Source organism: Aulostomus chinensis, chromosome 4 (genome assembly GCF_037954235.1).
Source record: "Aulostomus chinensis isolate RoL2024-O1b breed Wild chromosome 4, RoL_Achi_v1.0, whole genome shotgun sequence".
Classification (NCBI taxonomy): Eukaryota; Metazoa; Chordata; class Actinopteri; order Syngnathiformes; family Aulostomidae; genus Aulostomus; species Aulostomus chinensis.
This window is the reverse complement of record NC_141323.1, coordinates 28,264,420-28,286,432: the sequence shown is the minus strand read 5'-3', so window position 1 is coordinate 28,286,432 and position 22,013 is coordinate 28,264,420. Positions and strand designations below refer to the sequence as shown.

Sequence of the window (22,013 nt, the reverse complement as noted above, 5' to 3'; positions counted from 1 at the left end):
AGGGGTCCCCCTTCAGAATAAGTTTTATATCATTATGTTACTTCCTCTTCAACATGCCTTTAGCAGACCAACTCCCTGAATAGCACAGTGAGGTAGTGTGGCCGAGCGGTTTAAGGTGCTGGATGAAGACTCCAGTCTCTGAGGAGACACAACTTCTTGCATGTTGGTGCCCCATCACACACAACAGGTGCACTTGTACTCTTTTCACCTCTGACCCACAAACATTCCACCAGTGAACGTCCAGAAATTGAAGCATAAACAGTTCAGCAACAATGAATTCTTCAAATCCTCCTCTGAAATAAGAGATGAATCTTTACCTGCTGAGGCCTGCTTCAGAGCAAATTATGAAACCTTCAACACTCACATTCCTGTTCTTGTCACAATCCTGCTCTCCTCAATTAAGGCCTGTTCAATGAATGGTAGAGCAGAGTGGAGCAGAGGAAGCGTGCTGGGCCCAGAACCCAGAGGTTGATGGAACAAAACCATTCTCTGCTGAAAGAAGGGAACAAAATAAACCTGATTGTTTTGAAATGTGAGTCTGTTAAAAAGAGGTAGAAATGGTGATGTAGTCAGTTGTCCCTTTTGTTTTATTACAGAGACCTCATTGTTAATGAAATAATTTTAATTCTTTACTTGAAGTTTCATGCTGTTTCGACTGAAAAAGGCGAGTTCCTGGAGAAGATCTTCCAGGGGGTCCAGGTTAAAGCAGTGCCCCAGCTGGCACCAGGATCTGACCCAGGTCCTGCATGTGAGATACTGTCAGTTCTGTTCTGCCCTGCTCACAACCACAGGCTGGTGTTGAGGCCTGCAGCAACCAGGGCCCCAGTCACCAAGTGTATAAAGGCTGGTCATTGTGGCAGTGGGAGGAGTCAAAATGAAGACAGACCAATGTGAGCAGGACGTTACTGCAAAAGTAAGAAGAACTTGACCATGTTTCCTACAGTACCCAGGAGGCTTGGTAGTTGTTGAAGGAAGCTCCAAAAGCAAAGAGCAGACAGCAGGATATAAAAAGAAAAGATCCAGACAATAAAACTACAAGTAGAAACAAGATTAAATACGAAAAGCTTTGGAAAGATACTCCAAGGTTGTATATACATTATTATATACACTACTATTCTCATTGACTCCTAAAGAGGGAAAGGAACAATTAGAATGTGGATCAGATCACCTGATTTCAGTGTTAAGTCCATCCCTCCATCCTCTTTCTATTCTTATCCTTTAAGGGTCACGAGGGGGGGGGGGGTCCCAGGTGACATTGGGCAAGAGGCAGGGTTCACCCTGGACAGGTCACCAGTCCATCAGGAGAAATGAGGTGGTCAGTATCATGCAACCTAAACTAAAACATTAGTCAGATCAAATTCAGGTTAAAGCAAGAGTCTCCAGATCAAAGTCAGAATTCCTGATGATGTCATCAGGGCTTTGACAGTACCTAGAATTCTGTCTTTGATCTCAGGTGGACATGAAAGAAACACAATTGAGGAAAGTATAAGAGAGCACATTCAGCTTCATTAGAAACTCTTGAACTGTTGAACAGTAGAATTTGTTTGAAACAGTTTACAACACTTAGTGACAGGATTGAAGAGGGAAGACTTTTCTACTTTAAATTTAATTCTAACTTCCAAGTCAAGTCAAGTCAATTTTATTTATAAAGTGCCAAATCACAACAGAAGTTATCTCATGACACTTTACAAGTTTATCTCATGAGATCGGTACCCTGGAAGGTATCACCTTGATGCTTGATGTTCCTGCCTGTTTAAAGGAAGGTTTTTGCCACCACTGTTGCAGGATGTGCTTGCTGATGGAGAATTGTTGGTGTAGATTCATTGAAGGAGTTTGGTACTGGACCTGCTCTACCTGTAAAGAGTCATGAGATAACTTTTGTTGTGATTTGGCACAATATAAATAAAATTTACTTGACCAGTGTTATTTGTGGTCTTTTGTTAATTTCATGCCACATGAAATTCTTATTGGTCACTTTTCTAGCAACAGTCTCACAGTGGCAAGACAGGAACACTTCTACTTTTAATGATGACAGTTCATTCAACACTAAACTTCATCCAGTACCATGTTGTCAAACACTGGAACATCCACAGCGCCTGAACAGGGACTTGAACCCTGGACCCTCAGATTAAAAGTCTGATGCTCTACCGTCTGAGCTACTCAGGCTCTTTCTACAACATTTAGACAGGAAAAGAAACACCTGTGAAGGTCAAACTGATGCTTTCTTGACTTGTTCAATCCTCCATGTTAAAGTCCAACATGCTTTTGATTGGCTCTGATTCTCTGTGGCAAAATCCAACAAGAGGCTCCAAAAATGTCTTCAATGTCATAAGAATGCACAGGACAAGATGGTAGTTTCCTTCATGTCTGCAGTTCCTCCACTGGAAAGTAAAGTCAATGCTGTTCCTCTGCTGAAACCTGGGATCGGACCAGGGACCTTTAGATCTTCAGTCTAACGCTCTCCCAACTGAGCTGTTGCAGCTCTGAGGGAGGGCCCTGCTTCTCTCATTTTATAATCTCTTCCACTCTCACTAGAACTTAGAGAGGATTTGAGCTTCTGAAGTCATGACACATTGAACAGTTCTACAGGACCATTTTTGATGAATGTCTGAATCACACAAGCCTTTTTTGTTTGTCTTCTTCCCAGTTGCCTCAACATTGTGAGAGCCAATAATTCCACATCTGTACCAGACACACCTCTTGTTGGTGGGTTTTCTGGATCTTTCTGTTCTAAGAGTGTCTTTTATCTTAAATATGCCACTTTCACATGAAAACATCAATAACAGGACAATATCGATACTATTATTGCTGCTGTTGCTGTTGCTGTTGTTGGTTGTCTGTCTGTCTTCCATCCCCCTGTCTTTCTCTCTGCTTGTCTTTCACCCTCATCTTGTTACCATCTTTTTGTCATTCTCTCCCTCCTTTCTCTCTGTCTTTTGTCTTTTCTTCTCTATATTTGTCTTCTGCTGCCCCAGGATCAGCTTCTGTCACTCAGTGGTCCAGAACCATTATGAAGCCTGATCATGAATGTGAGCCCAGCTCTTGGAACAGGCCTGCTGCCACCACAACTAAGATCCTGCAGGTCACTAGAAACTCCAGTGTCCAGCTGACAAGTGGACTTTCCTCTGATCTGTGGTGGTGCTGAGTTTAGCAAACATCTTCAACAAGAAGATGAAGGAGGCCATCAACTCCTCCAAGCTCAACATCTATGCTGGCTTTACTGGGAGATCAGGAGGTCAAAGCAGATCTTCACCCTCCACCTCAGATGGTTTCTACTCACAGAGATGAGGGACCAGTTCAAACCAGTTACCTGGAGCTCCCTTAAGCCATTGTCCCGTCTCCCCCCCCCCCCCCCCCTCACTTCAGTTATGAATTTAGTGAGTCACCCAGACAGTCAGTAGGGACACACACACACGCACACACACACACACACACACACACACACACACACACACACACACACACACACACACACACACAGCCTGTCTTTGGTATAAAATGGTCTGTCAGGTTCTCTCACGTTGGAAGATTTCTCTGACTCCATTGTGAATAAAGAGATTCTTCATCTGACACCTGAGTCTTGATCCACTGATTCCTCTGATCCACCTCTTTCTGCTCCAACAAGGCTGACATGGATCAGGTGGGTCCATGTCATCCAATCAGTAGGTTTCTCTTCTCAATTAATTTTCTACATCCCAGTTTTGATTGATTCTTCTCAGCCTCATGAAGGAGCATCTGATCAGGTGTTTGACTGCTTGTTGGTTGTAATTCCATAGATTTTAATCTCAGGTTTTATAGAATTAATAAGAACATCTTAAAGACCTTTGTCCAACACTTGAAACTCACCTGTCTGTGGAGGCCCAACTGGCCTTTGGTAGTGAGGTGGTGGATGCATGTGAATGAAATGAGGCTCGTGTTGCTGTGAGGAGCCACTAGAGGGAGACACCTGTCGTTCCTCCCAGCTGACAATGAGGCTTCACAGCTGCATTTGAAGCTGTCCTTTATTAGTCACAACTGTCTTGAGCTCAGGAGCCAAACTCACCAAAAACACTTCATCTTGGTCATGTGGTCTGTTTGTCAGGAGATTCCAAATCCAAAATTGTTGACACACAAGAGAAGAAAACACGTCAAAGTTTGTTCATTTTTATGAATCAAACTGAAAATGAACAGAAGAGTGACAATGAAAATGGATTCAAAAATAATAAATAACAATAAATAATGAATAAATACTCAGAATTTCCTGGCATTTGACTGCATTTTGTGGTTAATACGTAGATAAAAGAGTAACATATATATTCTATACATGTGAGAAACGTACATGGCTTTGGACAAAAGCATTTGCTCAATGAAATTGTAGGATATTAGAATTCTATAAATATAGAATATAATTGTATAAATGCTCTCTATCACCACCCCAACGTCTGTGCCAGGGTCTCTGGCCAGTTGTCAATGGCTCCTATCACCTGCCCAGGATGGATCAAGCTTGCTTGTCTTTGTAATTCTGCACTTATTAGAGACCTGGAAACAAAGGAATGCTGAAAAAGAGAAAATAGGACCTCACACAAATGGGCTTGTGACAGAAACTAAGATAATTTTGTGAATATCCATCCTCTACAAATGTGTGTCAATGTGGTTGTTGTGGCTGAGTGGTGAAGGCGATGGACTAGAAATCCATTGGGGTTTCCCTGCTCAGGTTGGAGTCCTGCCAACAATGTTAAGCTGTTGATGTTCTATGTCAGGGTGAACGTCATACCTGTGCCTGATTCAGTGTGGTGGCTCATACCTGAATTTATCCAAACCAGCTAACTTCTTAACGCCAATCTACACAGTTTCAATCGTACAAACCTCAAACTGCAGTAAGAAATTTTCAATTCTCTCATCCACCAACAATCCTCATCAATAAAATCTGGAAGATGGAACCGCAGAAAGTCTGCGGGAGAACGTAGACGAGTGCTGCCACCGACCCGTCATGGGGAAGACCGGTAACGTGGCTAAACATCAGGAGTCATGAGTTTGCTCAAAAATAATGACTTGGAGTGAGTTCAATGAGTTCATAGCCAACAATTCTCCATCAGCAAGCACATCCTGCAAAAGCAATGATGACAATTTTCCTTTTAAAAAGCAGGAACGTTGCACAGATCCAGGATCAGTGGGAACGGCTGTTTGCTTTAAACGGTTGGGGGGGAAGAGTCGATTTATTGTCGAGTCAATGTTATTGATATTGTGACAAATCACAAAAAAAGTTATCTCAAGACACTTGACAGGTAAAGCAGGTCTAGAACCACACTCCTTCAATGAATTCACGTATGTGAAGATGTTCAACTTATGTGACAAATTCTCATGACTATGAGTCCAGAGAGCCTGTCAGTGTTGACATTCCCCTGGTGTCAGTGAAGTCATGTCAACGAACCTGGGGCCTGTAGTTGGTGTCCATCCTTGACATCCTCCAAACAGGTCATCAAACTTGGCCCTCGTCAGCTTGAAGGACAGCTGGAAACGGCCTTCGTCCAGGCACAGTTTTTGGAGAAAGCGAGTTAAGAAGTTTAGAGTTCCAAGAAGCTTCTTCAGTTCGTTCAGTTTGGTCCTGTAGAACTGTTCAATGTGTCATGACTTCAGAAGCTCAAATCCTCTCTAAGTTCTAGTGAGAGTGGAAGAGATTATAAAATGAGAGAAGCAGGGCCCTCACTCAGAGCTGAAATAGCTCAGTTGGGAGAGCGTTAGACTGAAGATCTAAAGGTCCCTGGTCCGATCCCAGGTTTCAGCAGAGGAACAGCATTGACTTTACTTTCCAGTGGAGGAACTGCAGACATGAAGGAAACTAACATCTTGTCCTGTGTATTCTTATGACATTCAAGACATTTTTGGAGCCTCTTGTTGGATTTTGCCACAGAGAATCAGAGCCAATCAAAAGCATGGTGGATTTTAACATGGAGGATTGAACAAGTCAAGAAAGCATCAGTTTGACCTTCACAGGTGTTTCTTTTCCTGTCTAAATACTGTAGAAAGAGCCTGAGTAGCTCAGACGGTAGAGCATCAGACTTTTAATCTGAGGGTCCAGGGTTCAAGTCCCTGTTCAGGTGCTGTGGATGTTCCACTTCAGAATTCAGAGTAAGGACCAGGAGGGTGGGACACAATAATAGATAGGGGTAAATGTGGAGTCTGCATTCTTTTCTAGAATGTGTGGCCAAGTGACATCACTGACATGACTGGATGACTTCAGTCACATGACTGGATGACAGTGTAGATTCCAATGTAGAGGTTGGGGAAATAGTCTCTGAGAATCCAGCTTGAACCAACGCCCTCCTTTTTCTTCAAAAACCCAAACAGCGACCATCAGTCTCCCTCCAATCCTGTACTTGGGTTCAATGTTGCTGTTCCATTTAGCAGCAGTAGGTGTCGCTGTGATACCAGGTTCAGTTCAAGATTCCCAACTCCAGCTCATGTTGGTGACCTCAGTGGCAGGGGAAAATGGCACTTCAGTGGATCATGTGGATCAACTCATGTCTGTCCTCACTGCTCCACAGGTCTGTCAAATGTTCTGTAAAATAGTTTGAGCACAGCAGAGATGCTAGATTAGGAGTTGATGGGAGTTGTTGCAGATACCAGTGTCCAAAGTCCAGCTTGAACCCAGTTTGTGCCACTTATTTGTCAAGCTAGCTGAGATTCTTTTCACTGCCAAGCTAAAGTGACTTCTGTCAACAAAGGTAAACATACAAAAGGATATTTCTACTGTCAGTTCAAGATTTTTATCAAACTCCTTTTTCATAGCTTCAACCTTCCTCTTGTGTTAGCTTTCTGTTCCCATCTCTTAAGTTAACGGGTCAGTTTTGACCCACATCTTCAATCAGCTGTCAAATAAACTAAAAACAATTTTCTATCATCCAAGTTTTTTCCCAAGTTTTTTCAGTTAAAAAATGATCAAATGAACCTCAAGAAAATAATAGAAATATACAAATGTTGTTGTGTTTGCTGACCATTACTGAGGGGTGTTAGAACACATCTCTGACATGGATTGGTTTTATTTATTGTTTCATTTTAACATTATTAACTATTGTAACATCCATGGTGTTATGGGTCAGTTTAGACCCACATATATTTACATCAACAAAAAGGAAAAAAAGTGTCTTTTTCAGCAACAGAATTTTAATACAAACACAAAATGAAAAGCAGAACAGGCCAGAACCCAAAATATGGATTTGCAAGGTCAAACAAACAACAACCAGTCAAGCAAATCAAACCAACAGAAACCAACTACTGGTTCAAAACCAGTAAAAAACAAAAACAGAGGAAAAGTCTCTGTGTGTAAGAACATGCATGTGTATGTGTGTGTGTTTAGATGCGTGTGTGTCAAAACCTGACACACTTTTTTTTGGACAACATGAGCCAACAGTGGTGGTGTCTAAAAGAGGTGGGGCTCGGTCCTTCACCTGCAAGATTTCAGCAGGCAGCTCAGGTCTAGTTTTCTTCACTGTGCCACCATGAAAAGTTTCCTCCTGAGAAGTCCTTGTCCAAGGTCATAGCTGGTAAAAGAATTGTCACCAGTGACATTGGGACCCTGCAGGGGGGGGGGGGGGCCCTGGGCTCTGGTGCCGGGGATTCGCGCCGGTCCCCCGGTGGGGTCCTGCGGTGGGGTCCTGCTGTGGGGGGGCTGTGGTCGCCAGGTCACCGGGCACTGGCGGGGCGTGCTGGGGCCTGCCCTGGCGGCTGGGGCATATTTGCCCCCAAACGATGGGAGGAGGGTGGGGAAGGAAGGTTAGGTGGGGTTTGACTGGGAGGGGGGTCGGGGGGGGGGGGAGGGGGAGGGGGGTCGGGAGGGAGGGAGGTAAGGGGCTGGAGAGTGAGGTAGAGGTGGATTGCTTGGCGCCTGGGACTTGCTGGCCTGGGGCCCTGCCGCTCCCCCGGGGGGGGGGGGGGGGTCGCACCAACATTTGGGAGGGGTTTGCTAACCTCGGCCCATCCTCGGGCGGGCTGGGCCCTGGCGCGGTGTCCTGGACTGCCGCCACTCCGGACAAAGGGAGGATGCTGGGGGACGTCTGAGGGATGGGGGCTGACCTCCTTGATGCTGATCGAACTGGGGGCACTGACCACGGGCTGCTGGCTGGGGGTTCTGCTGTGCACTGGGGGCCTGGGCCCTCCCTGCCCTTGCACTGCACGGTGGTGGGCCCTCTGCCCAGATCTCCGGACAGTGCCCCTTGGTGCTCCAATCTGACCCCTGGACCAGGGAGGCTAGACTCCCTTTCGGCTGGTTGCAGTGGTGACGGGGTGGTCAGCGGGGCCAGTCTGGAAGTTGGCCCCCTGCAGGTCTGGCCCATTCCTCAGCTCCTCTCATTGCCTCTCTGTCCCATCACATCACATCTTATGTATCACTAGGCCTTGAGGGGCTGGACCCCCCAATTTTAATCACATCGTAGACATTTAGGGCTTGGGGGAGTGCATGAGGATGTACTGGGAAACTCTGCCGTCTGCAACCGGCGGGGCTCCCATGCCCTGGGTGCCTCCGCCAATTTTAACTACATTCTAGTCATCCACATCATCACATCTACATTCCCATGCACAACACGCACCCTGCACCATGTTGGGATGGGGGGGCAGCTGGGGCAGGGAGTGGGTCCAGTGCTGCCTCCTTTGCTAACTGCACCATTGCAGGCCTGGGGGCCTGGCCGGGGCTCTTTGGGGGGGGGGTGGTCCTCTGTTCGGAGGCGGTGGGCCTGGTCGTTGTGGTGGGCTGTGGCTGCCCCGCCTGGGTGTGGGGTGTGGGTGGGTGTCGGCCTCGCCGCTGGCGGACCTCTTGGGGGGCTCTGGTCGGGTCTCGGGCCAGAGGGGCCCTGTGCCCCTGGGCTCTGCTCATGCTGTGTATGTGTGTGGGGGGGGTGCCCGGCGGGAACAGGGTCATCTCTGCCCCGTCTCTCTGTGGGTTGCTTCTGAGTGGGGGTTGCTGCTCCTATGCTTTCCTATGGGTCCTGGCATGGGTTGGGCCTGTGGCTGTTTCCTGGGGAAGGGGTGGCCGGGGGCTCCCCATGTTCTGGGGGTTTCTGGGTGCTCTGGTGACCTGGTCCTGACCTACCTGCTATCCTGGACTGGGGGTGCGAATGTCCTGGCCCCTCACATCAGCTACAGCCAGCTACGCACAGCATCCAAGACAAACCGTAGCACACACACATACACATACACACGCGTATACGCACGCGTATACACACATACATGCATGGAGCGCACAACTGACCCATAAACACACACTCAGAAATTTATCTTAAAATTATATTAAACCAAATGGTAAGCCTGCACCGGAAATTCTGCAACCAATGTTTTTTCTTTCTTTTTCTTTTGTTGTTGTTACTTTTTCTTTGTTTGTTTATTTGTTTTTTGTTTGTTTTTTGTTAGTTTTTGTTTGTTTGTTTGTTTTGTGTTTTTTATTGTTGTTTTCTGCTATTGCTGTTGTTGTTTTTGTCTCCCCCCTCCCCCTTGTCTTCGCTGTCCTGTCCCTGTTCTCTCTTCCTGTCCACTCCTGAGCCTCAGTCCGGTAGCTTTATCAATGAACCAATACCATTCCTAATAAAATTAAACATAAATGGCGATAGGAGGAGTTTTTCAGATTCCTCCTATGCAGAATAAAACTGCTTCAGTACAACAAGGCACCAGGAACACTGATGCTGCTTGCCTCAGCTACTGAACAGGACAGGTTAAAAAAAAAATTGAAAATAAAAAATAAACAGTATTATTTCCACCTCATACTCCTGCATATATTCAAGTGAACAGGGAACACAAATTCATGCTCAACATCTCCTGTGTATTCATCCACAGTCACTGAACAACAACCAAACCAAACAAAAGGGGGTTTGCTAGCGTGGCGTGCTGAGGTAGAAAGGAGCTGTACAAATTGAGTCCTTTTACCATTTCTTTCCTGGGTGCTTCTAGCGGCGCTGTCGTCACTTCCTGTGACCGCGGGAGGAAAGGGGTCCCCCTTCAGAGTAAGTTTTATATCATTATGTTACTTCCTCTTCAACATGCCTTTCACAGACCAACTCACTAACTAGCAAATTGAGGTAGTGTGGCCGAGCGGTTTAAGGGGCTGGATTAAGGCTCCAGTGTCTGAGGAGGTGTGAGTTCAAATCCCACCACTGCCATCATATCCCAGGTTACTGGAGAGGTGTGGCAGGTCTCTTACAGCCTCTCTGTGGGGGAGGTGTTGGCTGCTATATTCACTTGTGGGAAGAAAATGTCCTGAACTGGAAGAGTTCTCTTCATCTTGAACTCTCCAAAACAACAATGTGCAGTAATGCTGAGCTACCTTCAAGCCAACAACATGGGCACATCCTCCCAATTTATGTAACACTGCCAGTGACCTCTGCTTCAGTGTAACGGTGACTCTCCAAACTGAAGCTGATCCAGGAGGAGACATGGAGCAGACAGGCTCTCTGATTTAATGCTGCTGTCTATTGAGAGGAACATCCCAGTTGACTCAAACAAGGCTGCTGATGTCTTCAAACCTAGGACCAGAAGAAGAATCCTCCTCTGAGTCCACAGACCTGAGCATCGCTGCTCTGACAACCACGTTACCTCCTGGTTATCAGTGTGAAGTCAATGGTGAGGTAGTCAGTTGTTCCTGGTGTTTTATTCCAGAGGCCTGGTAGTTAAACACTGAATTCAATAATTTTAATTCTTTACTTGAAGTTTCATGCTGTTTTGCTGGAAATGTTTGACAACTTCTTGCATGTTGGTGCCCCATCACACACAACAGGTGCACTTGTACTCTTTTCACCTCTGACCCACAAACATTCATAGTCTTCCAGTGAACGTCCAATTATCTTCTGAAATAAATGATGAATCTTTACCTGCTGAGACTCATTATCTCTGACTGTGACTAGCATGTGCTAGCAGAATACAGCAGTCCTTCTTCATTATCTGTCTTTGTCTCTGACCAGCTCTCCTGCTCTCTTTCCTCCTACCAGTCAAAGCAGACATCTGCACCTACTGATCTTGGATCTGCTGCCTGTTCCTGCCTGGTAAAAGAAGGAACCAGCACCTGGTTCTACAGGCTGAATTAACTCCAGGACGTTGGCCAGCCGTGTTAGTTGAAACCTTATTTGTCCAAATAGAGAAAAAATAAGTCTGACTGTTAATGAAAGATGTCATCATGGCTTTGAAACTGTGGTTGGGGACAAGCCAACAAGAGCACATTCATGGAAGAATAGCAATAAAAACAGGAAGTGTTAGTTAGCAAGAACTCACCAGTCTTTCACTATCATATTTGAGTCTAGTGGAACAAAATGGCTGCTGCTGACTGTGCTGCCTGATGGTGGATCACTCTTCACCATCCTCACAGGCCTTGATGGAACCAAAAAGGCGACTTCCTGGAGAAGATCTTCCAGGGGGTCCAGGTTAAAGCTGTGCCCCAGCTGGCACCAGGATCTGACCCAGGTCCTGCATGTGTGATACTGTCAGTTCTGTTCTGCCCTGCTCACAACCACAGGCTGGTGTTGAGGCCTGCAGCAACCAGGGCCCCAGTCACCAAGTGTATAAAGGCTTGTCATTGTGGCAGTGGGAGGAGTCAAAATGAAGACAGACCAATGTGAGCAGGACGTTACTGAAAAGTAAGAAGAACTTGACCATGTTTCCTACAGTACCCAGGAGGCTTGGTAGTTGTTGAAGGAAGCTCCAAAAGCAAGAATTAGCCCCGCTCTCCTGCTCTCTTTCCCCCCAACCGGTCAAAGCAGAAGGCCGTCCCCATTGAGCCTGGATCTGCTCGATGTTCCTGCCTGTTAAAAGGAAGGTTTTTGTCACCGCTGTTGCAGGATGTGCTTGCTGATGGAGAATTGTTGGGTGTAGATTCATTGAAGGAGTTTGGTACTGGACCTGCTCTACCTGTAAAGAGTCATGACATAACGTTTGTTGTGATTTGGCGCAAAATAAATAAAATTACCTTGACCAGTGTTATTTGTGGTCTTTTGTTAATTGCATGGCACATGAAATTATTTTTGGTCACTTTTCTAGTGACAGTCTCACAGTGGCAAGACAAGAACACTTTTACTTTTGATGATGACAGTTTGTTCAACACTAAACTTAATCCAGTACCATGTTGTCAAACACTGGAACATCCACAGCACCTGAACAGGGACTTGAACCCTGGACCCTCAGATTAAAAGTCTGATGCTCTACCGTCTGAGCTACTCAGGCTCTTTCTACAGCATTTAGACAGGAAAAGAAACACCTGTGAAGGTCAAACTGATGCTTTCTTGACTTGTTCAATCCTCCATGTTAAAGTCCACCATGCTTTTGATTGGCTCTGATTCTCTGTGGCAAAATCCAACAAGAGGCTCCAAAAACGTCTTGAATGTCATAAGAATGCACAGGACAAGATGTTAGTTTCCTTCATGTCTGCAGTTCCTCCACTGGAAAGTAAAGTCAATGCTGTTCCTCTGCTGAAACCTGGGATCGGACCAGGGACCTTTAGATCTTCAGTCTAACGCTCTCCCAACTGAGCTGTTTCAGCTCTGAAGGAGGACCCTGCTTCTCTCATTTTATAATCTCTTCCACTCTCACTAGAACTTAGAGAGGATTTGAGCTTCTGAAGTCATGACACATTGAACAGTTCGACAGGACCATTTTTGATGAATGTGTGAATCAAACAAGCCTTTTTTGTTTGTCTTCTTCCCAGTTGCCTCAACATTGTGAGAGCCAATAATTCCACATCTGTACCAGACACACCTCTGGTTGGTGGGTTTTAGTACTTCATGCTTCTTTTGGAAAAAGAAGGGGAGTAGCCATATTAATAAATAAATCCCTGCAATTTCATACAGAGAAAGTGATAAAAGATCATCTGGGAAGATATATAATGATGGTTGGTTCCATAAGCGATATGACAATATCCATACTAAATGTTTATGCCCCAAATGAGGAAAATGCGGCATTCTTTAAAAATATAGCCAACGTAATTGCCAACAATGGGAAAGGGATGATAGTGATTGGGGGTGATTTTAACACAGTGCAGAATGGTAAGCTGGATAGATTGCCTCCAGAACAGGGACCAAGTGCAAAAAAATCGAAGGTACTAAATAATGTCATAAGAGAGCGAGGTCTTACTGATCCATGGAGAAGAAATAACCCTAGAGGGAAGGATTTGACTTTTTACTCAAACCCACACGGGAGTTATTCAAGGATAGATTTTTTCTGCGTTTCACAACAACATATGCATAAAGTGCTGGACTGTGGCACAGACACCATCACTATAAGTGATCATGCTCCTATTACGCCAACGGTAGATATGGGTAATGAATCTTTTTTCAAATACTGGAGACTTAATGTATCTCTGTTATCAGATGAGAGTGTGGTAAAGGAACTAAAACAAAATTTAAAGGAATACTTTCAAACTAATGACAAAGGGGAAGTTTCACCTTCAATTTTATGGGACGGGGGGAAGGCAGTTATTAGAGGGAAAATAATAGAGATATCTTCCAGAATGAGAAAGGCCCGATTAAAGCAACAAAATATGTTAGAGAATAAAATTAGAGAGTTGGAATTGGAACACAAAAGAACATCAAGTAACTCAACACTTATCGAACTGAAAAAAATCAAACAACGGCTCGATGAACTATTAACTTACAAAGCAGAGGGGGCTTTAAGGTTTACGAATCAGAGATATTATGAGATGGGGAATAGAGCCAGCAGATTATTAGCATTTCAACTTAGAAAAGCCCAGGCAAATAGGACGATAAATAAAATAAGACATCCTAACTCTAAAAAATATATGATAAAGCCAACGGAGATAGCAGAAGCCTTTGCAGAATATTATAAAAATCTATATGATGACCCTGACTCGCAATCACTAGAAAATAAAACACTGGCATTCCTCAAAAGATTGCACTTACCGTCATTATTAACAGAGGAGGCATCTGAAATGGTTAGGCCAATCTCAGTACAGGAAATAGCTAATACAATTAAGGTACTTAAAAATAATAAATCCCCTGGCACGGATGGGCTCTCGGGAGAATTTTATAAGTGTTTTGCGAAGGAGATTACACCAGCCCTTTTCAAAGGATTTAATTATGCCCTGACATCAGGTGACCCAGCAACATCTTGGTCAGAAGCCATTATCTCAGTCATACATAAAGAAGGAAAGGACCCAACCACATGTGAAGGATACAGGCCTGTCAGCTTGTTATGTAGTGATCTGAAGATATTGACTCATATTTTAGCACATAGGATACAGATATATATAACAAAATTAATCAAACCAGATCAGACAGGGTTCATCCCTGGTAGACAAGGAGCTAACAATATTAGGAGAACATTAAATCTTATATCATGTACTAAAAACAACAGACAGCCCGCTTTGATGCTCAGTTTAGATGCACAAAAGGCATTTGACCGGGTAAAATGGAGCTTCCTATATCGGACATTAGAAGTTTTTGGGTTTCATTCAACATTTATAGATTGGGTAAAATTGGTTTATAAAAACCCCAAATCACAGATTAGAGTTAACGGATGCTGTTCAGATTTCTTTCCCCTCAAAAGAGGGGTCAGACAAGGGGATTGTCTGAGTCCATTGCTGTTGGCATTAAGTACTGAACCATTAGCCGAATCAATAAGACAAAATAAGGATATTAAGGGAATAAGAGATGAAGGGGGAGTGGAGCATAAAATATCTTTATTTGCTGACGATATATGAACATATCTAAGTGAACCCTCCTTAACTATACCAGCTTTATTGAACAATCTGAATGAATATGGAGAATTATCAGGTTATTTAACTAATGAATCTAAGTCAGTAGCAATGATGCTTTCAGGCAAATATCCAACTGAATTAGAGGGAAAGTTCAATTTCAAATGGACCACCACAGGGTTTAGATATCTTGGCATCATTATTGATTATATACAGAAATAAAGAAGGATTTGGCCAGATGGGAGATATTGCCCCTGTCGATGGTGGGAAGAATCGAAACAGTGAGAATGAACATTGTACCCAGATTGTTGTTTCTGTTCGAGTCACTGCCAATTATGGTCTCTAGTTCAACTTTTAAGATGTTAGACAAAATCATATCTAAATTTGTTTAGCAAAATAAAAAAGCTAGAATCAAATACAAAATCCTTCTTTGCCCAAAAGAGAAGGGAGGGTTAAATTTACCTGGTCTAAAAAATTATTATTGGGCAGCACAACTTAGAGCGATTATTACGTGGATCACGAAGGAGACAGACACAATGTGGGTGGGAATGGAACAAAATTCCTGTCAGAAAACACCTTTGGAGGTACTCCCGTTTTTGAAAGAGAAGATGCAGAAAAAAGAGGGGCTGCGTAATGACTGGATTAGGGTAACAATAAAAGTATGGTCAATAGTGCGAAAAAAACTGAAAATATCTAAGTCAATAAGTAGAATCACCAAAATAGCAGGAAATCCAGACTTTTTACCATCTGTTATGGATGCAGGGTACAACAAATGGAGAAGTAAGGGGTTAATTTATATTGCACAAGTTTTCAATGGACAGTATATGAAGTCGTTTGAGCAACTTAAAAAAGAGTTTAACTTACCGAACCATGACTTCTACAAATTTCTACAATTAAGACACTACCTTCAGAAGCACAGAGAGTGGGAAAATATTTGTAGAACACCAGCTAAGCTGGAGGAATTGCTGTTGTCGTATTTGGAGGGGGAGACTAAAAAGGGGTTAATATCAAAAATCTATAGAGTACTACAACATGAATGTAAGGACAACAATTTGGATGTTAAGGAAAAATGGGAATTAGAAACAAATACTATTATACCAGATGAAAATTGGGAGGAAACATTCAGAGCAGGACACAAATTAACAAGCAGCCCAATGTGGAGGGAGTTTGACTGGAAGGTGAAGATGAGATATTTCAACACTCCATCTAAGACTTCAAAATATAGCAACACATCTGAACTGTGTTGGAGAGGATGTCAGTTAATAGGAGATTTTACGCACATATTCTGGGATTGCCCACAGCTGTTGAACTTCTGGGAGAATGTTCGGAACGAGATTGGGCAAATTTTGGACATTAATTTTGCTTTGGACGCAGCAATGTTTATCCTTGGCATACCACCTGAGAATCTGACAGACAGAAACCTGATTGCTTTGTGGAGGATTTTGATTCTGATCGCTAAAAAGACAATAACAGCCTGCTTGCTAAAGCCAGAACCTCCAAACATATCACAATGGAGGAATAGAGTAAAAAATGTATACATCATGGAAAAAATCACAGCAAGGTTACAGCTGAAAACAGGACAGTTTGCTGAAAGATGGGCACCAGTGAAAACAGTATTGGAATTATAAACATCAACATTTTTAAAAAAAAAAATATATATTTTTTTTTTTCATGTGTATCTTGGAATAAGTATCTGAACACTTGTCTGGAATATTTGTCTGCGCATCTCTGTCATGTTCTATCTGTGCTGTATGTATGTTAAATAAAAAATAAGTTCCAAAAAAAAAAAAAGCCTCACAGTAATTCCATAACCTAGAAGTAGAAACCAGAGTCACTTGGGACAAGGATGGGATTCAAACCCATGCTTGCAGAGCACAATGGATTAGCAGTCCATCACCTTAACCACTCGGCCACCTCGTCTGCTGATGGCAACCCTCACCTTTTAAACAGTTGAACTCTTTGGAGCCTATTTGTCAGAAATGGACCCAGCAGGAGCCACTGAACACAACTCTGACATAATCAGGCTTCTTCCCAGCAGCTTCGTGCTACAGAAGGCAGAATACAGACCATCGACACATCATCAGAGTGAACACCAGCTGATGTTTACAAGTTTAATTCACCTTTTACTACAAAATGACATCCAAGCTCAGATTCTCTTGTCCTGATTGAACAAGTAAATGTTTAAGAAGATGAGAGTACCAGACTTTTTCATCCAAGGAAACAAGCATCCTATCACTGTCCTATGCAGAGTTTCTATGAAAAAAAGTGAGACAACCCCAAGATTTTCTTTTTCCTCTTGTTGGATTTTGCCACAGAGAATCAGAGCCAATCAAAAGCTTGTTGGACTTTAACGTTGGAGGACTGAACAAGTCATGACATCATCAGTTTTACCTTCACAGGTGCTTCATTTACTTTACTTTCAATTTTACAGAGGTCGAACCTGAAATCAAAGCTGTCTGTCAAAAGAAGTGAAAGCTTCCCAGGCTGTGATGTTCTTGTCTACAAACTCTGTCTTGTATGGAGCTTCAATCTTTAATAAAAAGAATAAAAAGAAGATAACATTTGTTGTGATTTGGCGCTTTAAAAATAAAACTTACGACTTACATGGAAACTGTCGGGGGGGGGGGTGGAGCCTCCATCAGGTATGTGTTTGATGTCTGAATTCTGTCTCTGATGTCTGAATTCTGTCTTTGATCTCTGGGTTCTGAGCATTGATCTCCTGCTTCAGTCTTTGATCTCTGACTGATCCTAAACTAATCAAAGGATCACATCAGCATATTGGTCCATTCTACAGATGGTGATTTTACCTATTTGAAGCCTTATTTTGTGTTTGATGGACATTTTTAAAATCACTAATGATTTTTTGACTGAACATCCTGGACACTGTGGTGCCTGATGAGGAGACAACTTGGGTACAAAGTAGAAGAGGAGGGTTTTTGGAGAGGGGATATTTTTGCAGTGTTCCAAGTCAATAATAACTGTGGCAAAATGTCATCATTTTTCAAAATGTCCTCACGAAGATGGTTTGAAATTCTGTCTCTCCCTCATCCTCAGCTTCAACAGCCCTTTAAAGAAAACCTTTGACTCGTGGATCTAAAAAGATCAGATGTTGTCTCCTCCAGAACATCAACACTTTAACATTGTTGGCAGGACTCCAACCTGAGCAGGGAGACCCCAATGGATTTCTAGTCCATCGCCTTCACCACTCGGCCACAACAACCACATTCACACACACATTTGTAAAAGATTCACATTTACACAATTCTTTAAAATTATGTTACAAGCCCATTTGTGTGAGGTCCTATTTTCTCTTTTTCAGCATTCCTTTGTTTCCAGGTCTCTAATAAGTGCAGAATTACAAAGACAAGCAAGCTTGATCCATCCTGGGCAGGTGATAGGAGCCATTGACCACTGGCCAGAGACCCTGGCACAGACTTTGGGGGGTGGTGAGAGAGAGCATTTCTACAATTATATTCTACATTTATAGAATTCTACAATCCTACAATTTCATTGAGCAGACGCTTTTGTCCAAAGCCACTTGCATATTTTTTCGGTGAGTTTGGCTCCTGAGCTCAAGACAGTTGTGACTCATAAAGGACAGCTTCAAATGCAGCTGTGAAGCCTCATTGTCAGCTGGGAGGAACGACAGGTGTCTCCCTCTAGTGGCTCCTCACAGCAACACGAGCCTCATTTCATTCACATGCATCCACCACCTCACTACCAAAGGCCAGTTGGGCCTCCACAGACAGGTGAGTTTCAAGTGTTGGACAAAGGTCTTTAAGATGTTCTTATTAATTCTATAACATCTGAGATTAAAATCTATGGAATTACAACCAACAAGCAGTCAAACACCTGATCAGATGCTACTTCATGAGGCTGAGAAGAATCAATCTAAACTGGGATGAAGAAAATTAATTGAGAAGAGAAACCTACTGATTGGATGACATGGACCCACCTGATCCATGTCAGCCTTGTTGGAGCAGAAAGAGGTGGATCAGAGGAATCAGTGGATCAAGACTCAGGTGTCAGATGAAGAATCTCTTTATTCACAATTGAGTCAGAGAAATCTTCCAACGTGAACGTGACAGACCATTTTATACCAAAGACAGGCTGTGTGTGTGTGTGTGTGTGTGTGTGTGTGTGTGTGTGTCCCTACTGACTGGAAACTGGATAATAACCAGACTAACTTTTATTATTGACCAAGTCTGGGTGACTCACTAAATTCATAACTGAAGTGATTATTTAATTAATAAACAAGACATGTGTCCAAAAGTCATGATCAAATTCATGTAAAATCTGAGCAACGAGGGTTTGAAAATGTTCAAATGAGCCAAAACAATGTCCTGGGATCCAACCAGGGACCTTTAGATCCACACCAATCTTCCCTGACCTCATAGAAACTGGAACATTTCAACAAATAAATTCAAATTCAACTAAGCAGCAACTCTAGAACAGTCAGAGCACTTGCTAATTCCCCTGTTAGCTCCAGATCAGACAATGCAGGCTCACCTTCACACTTGGTTGTACGACCGTCACCAGTTGAAGCTTCTGTGGTTCAACAAAGTCTGGGGACTCAAGACACAAATCAGCACCGGTGCAGGTCCAGATCCAGATGTTAGCTGATGGGGACAATGGCTTAAGGGAGCTCCAGGTAGCTGGTTTGAACTGGTCCCTCATCTCTGTGAGTAGAAACCATCTGAGGTGGAGGGTGAAGATCTGCTTTGACCTCCTGATCTCCCAGTAAAGCCAGTATAGATGTTGAGCTTGGAGGAGTTGATGGCCTCCTTCATCTTCTTGTTGGAGATGTTTGCTAAACTCAGCACCACCACAGATCAGAGGAAAGTCCACTTGTCAGCTGGACACTGGAGTTTCTAGTGACCTGCAGGATCTTAGTTGTGGTGGCAGCAGGCCTGTTCTAAGAGCTTTGCTCACATTCATGATCAGGCTTCATAATGGTTCTGGACCACTGTGTGATAGGAGCTGATCCTGGAGCAGCAGAAGACAAATATAGAGAAGAAAAGACAAAAGACAGAGAGAAATGAGGGAGAGAATGACAAAAAGATGGGAACAAGATGAGGGTGAAAGACAAGCAGAGAGAAAGACAGGGGGACAGGGGGATGGAAGACAGACACACAACCAACAACAGCAACAGCAGCAATAATAGTTTTGATATTGTCCTGTTATTGATGTTTTCATGTGAAAGTGGCATATTTAAGATAAAAGACACTGTTAGAACAGAAAGATCCAGAAAACCCACCAACCAGAGGTGTGTCTGGTACAGATGTGGAATTATTGGCTCACACAATGTTGAGGCAACTGGGAAGAAGACAAACAAAAGAGGCTTGTTTGATTCAGACATTCATCAAAAATGGTCCTGTAGAACTGTTCAATGTGTCATGACTTCAGAAGCTCAAATCCTCTCTAAGTTCTAGTGAGAGTGGAAGAGATTATAAAATGAGAGAAGCAGGGCCCTCCCTCAGAGCTGAAACAGCTCAGTTGGGAGAGCGTTAGACTGAAGATCTAAAGGTCCCTGGTCCGATCCCAGGTTTCAGCAGAGGAACAGCATTGACTTTACTTTCCAGTGGAGGAACTGCAGACATGAAGGAAACGAACATCTTGTCCTGTGCATTCTTATGACATTCAAGACATTTTTGGAGCCTCTTGTTGGATTTTGCCACAGAGAATCAGAACCAATCAAAAGCATGGTGGACTTGAACATGGAGGATTGAACAAGTCAAGAAAGCAGCAGTTTGACCTTCACAGGTGTTTCTTTTCCTGTCTAAATGCTGAAGGAAGAGCCTGAGTAGCTCAGACGGTAGAGCATCAGACTTTTAATCTGAGGGTCCAGGGTTCAAGTCCCTGTTCAGGTGCTGTGGATGTTCCAGTGTTTGACAACATGGTACTGGATGAAGTTCATAGTTGAACAAACTGTTATCATCAGAAGTAGAAGTGTTCTCGTCTTGCCACTGTGAGACTGCAGCTGCAGGTCAAATGTGAGATAAAAGTGACTAATAATAATTTCATGTGGCATGCAATTAACGAAAGACCACAAATGACACTGGTCAAGTTAATTTTATTTATATTGCACCAAATCACAACAAAACTTATCTCATGACACTTTACAGGTAGAGCAGGTCCAGTACCAAACTGCTTCAATGAATCTACACCCAACAATTCTCCATCAGCAAGCACATCCTGCAAAAGCGGCGACAAAAACCTTCCTTTTAACAGGCAGGAACATCGAGAAGATCCAGGCTCAATGGGGACGGCCTTCTGCTTTGACCGATTGGGGGGAAAGAGAAAAGGAACAATACAGATAATGGAGGAAGACGGATATGTAGAAGGAAAGAGAGGGACAGAGATAAAGAGAGAGAGAGACTGATGGAAAGACGGTGATGTGAGCAGGTGGAGCTACGGGTGGCAGCTTGAGCCTCTTCAGCTCTGCAGCCTCCTCCAGCAGCACCCAGATCTGGAATGAGAGGAGCCTAAAAGGCTCCAGAAAAGGAGACAAGTTAGTAATACCTATGAGTATAATTAATGTATGACACACATAGGAGGAGAGAGAGGAGTAGAGAGAAGCCCAGTACACTGCATCTGCCATCTGTCTACTTCAAATTACACACTGCATGACATTCCATTTCAAAGCTGCAGAAAGGCGCTTCAAGAAAAGGTGTGTGAGGGAAGTTCGCTCATGCAGGTCCCCAAACACTCAAAGCTGCCCTTTCCTCACAATGAAACAAAAAACCTTACAGCACCTGGTATTCCCAGGCAGTCTTCCATCCAAGTACTAACCAGGCCCGACCCTGCTTAGCTTCCGAGATCAGACGAGATCGGGCGTGTTCAGAGTAGCATGGCCATAAGCCTTTGACTCTGACACACATGGGCTCTATATCCATTTCACACAATTTACAACCTCAGAAAAAAAGTGATGCGCAAATGCCTCAGGGTCTTTTCACACGCCAAATCGGTGTCCTGTCAATAAAAGAAAAGAATGTTGATGTCATCGAGAGAAAAGTACTGCATCTGCCATCTGTCTTCTTCAAATTAACCACTGCATGAAATTCCATTCCAAAGCTGCAGAGGGCCCTTCAAGAAAAGGTGTGTGAGGGAAGCTCGCTCATGCTGGTCCCCAAAGTCTCAAAGCGGCCCTTTCCTCACAATGAAACAAAAAAGCTTACAGCACCTGGTATTCCCAGGCGGTCTTCCATCCAAGTACTAACCAGGCCCGACCCTGCTAAGCTTCCGAGATCAGACGAGATCGGGCGTGTTCAGAGTGGTATGGCCGTAAGCCCTTGACTCTCACACACATGGGCTCGATATCCATTTCACTCACTTTACAACCTCAAAAAAAATG

The 22,013-nt window shown here is 43.7% G+C and overlaps 7 non-coding genes and 1 pseudogene across 7 annotated transcripts; 4 read left to right on the top strand and 4 right to left on the bottom strand.

Annotated features, from left to right (window-relative positions):
- Positions 1 to 2,093: 2,093 nt before the first annotated feature.
- On the bottom strand, positions 2,094 to 2,166 carry trnak-uuu (transfer RNA lysine (anticodon UUU)). The gene has a single exon. It is a non-coding gene; the product is annotated as a tRNA-Lys (tRNA).
- A 3,525-nt stretch (positions 2,167 to 5,691) lies between these two features.
- Positions 5,692 to 5,764, top strand: trnaf-gaa (transfer RNA phenylalanine (anticodon GAA)). The gene has a single exon. It is a non-coding gene; the product is annotated as a tRNA-Phe (tRNA).
- Positions 5,765 to 6,007: 243 nt separating this feature from the next.
- On the top strand, positions 6,008 to 6,080 carry trnak-uuu (transfer RNA lysine (anticodon UUU)). The gene has a single exon. It is a non-coding gene; the product is annotated as a tRNA-Lys (tRNA).
- Positions 6,081 to 12,101: 6,021 nt separating this feature from the next.
- trnak-uuu (transfer RNA lysine (anticodon UUU)) lies at positions 12,102 to 12,174 on the bottom strand. The gene has a single exon. It is a non-coding gene; the product is annotated as a tRNA-Lys (tRNA).
- Positions 12,175 to 20,140: 7,966 nt separating this feature from the next.
- Positions 20,141 to 20,213, top strand: trnaf-gaa (transfer RNA phenylalanine (anticodon GAA)). The gene has a single exon. It is a non-coding gene; the product is annotated as a tRNA-Phe (tRNA).
- A 243-nt stretch (positions 20,214 to 20,456) lies between these two features.
- On the top strand, positions 20,457 to 20,529 carry trnak-uuu (transfer RNA lysine (anticodon UUU)). The gene has a single exon. It is a non-coding gene; the product is annotated as a tRNA-Lys (tRNA).
- An 873-nt stretch (positions 20,530 to 21,402) lies between these two features.
- Positions 21,403 to 21,521, bottom strand: LOC147265251 (5S ribosomal RNA; annotated as a pseudogene).
- A 309-nt stretch (positions 21,522 to 21,830) lies between these two features.
- LOC147265250 (5S ribosomal RNA) lies at positions 21,831 to 21,949 on the bottom strand. The gene has a single exon (XR_015113910.1). It is a non-coding gene; the product is annotated as a 5S ribosomal RNA (ribosomal RNA).
- Positions 21,950 to 22,013: the final 64 nt, after the last annotated feature.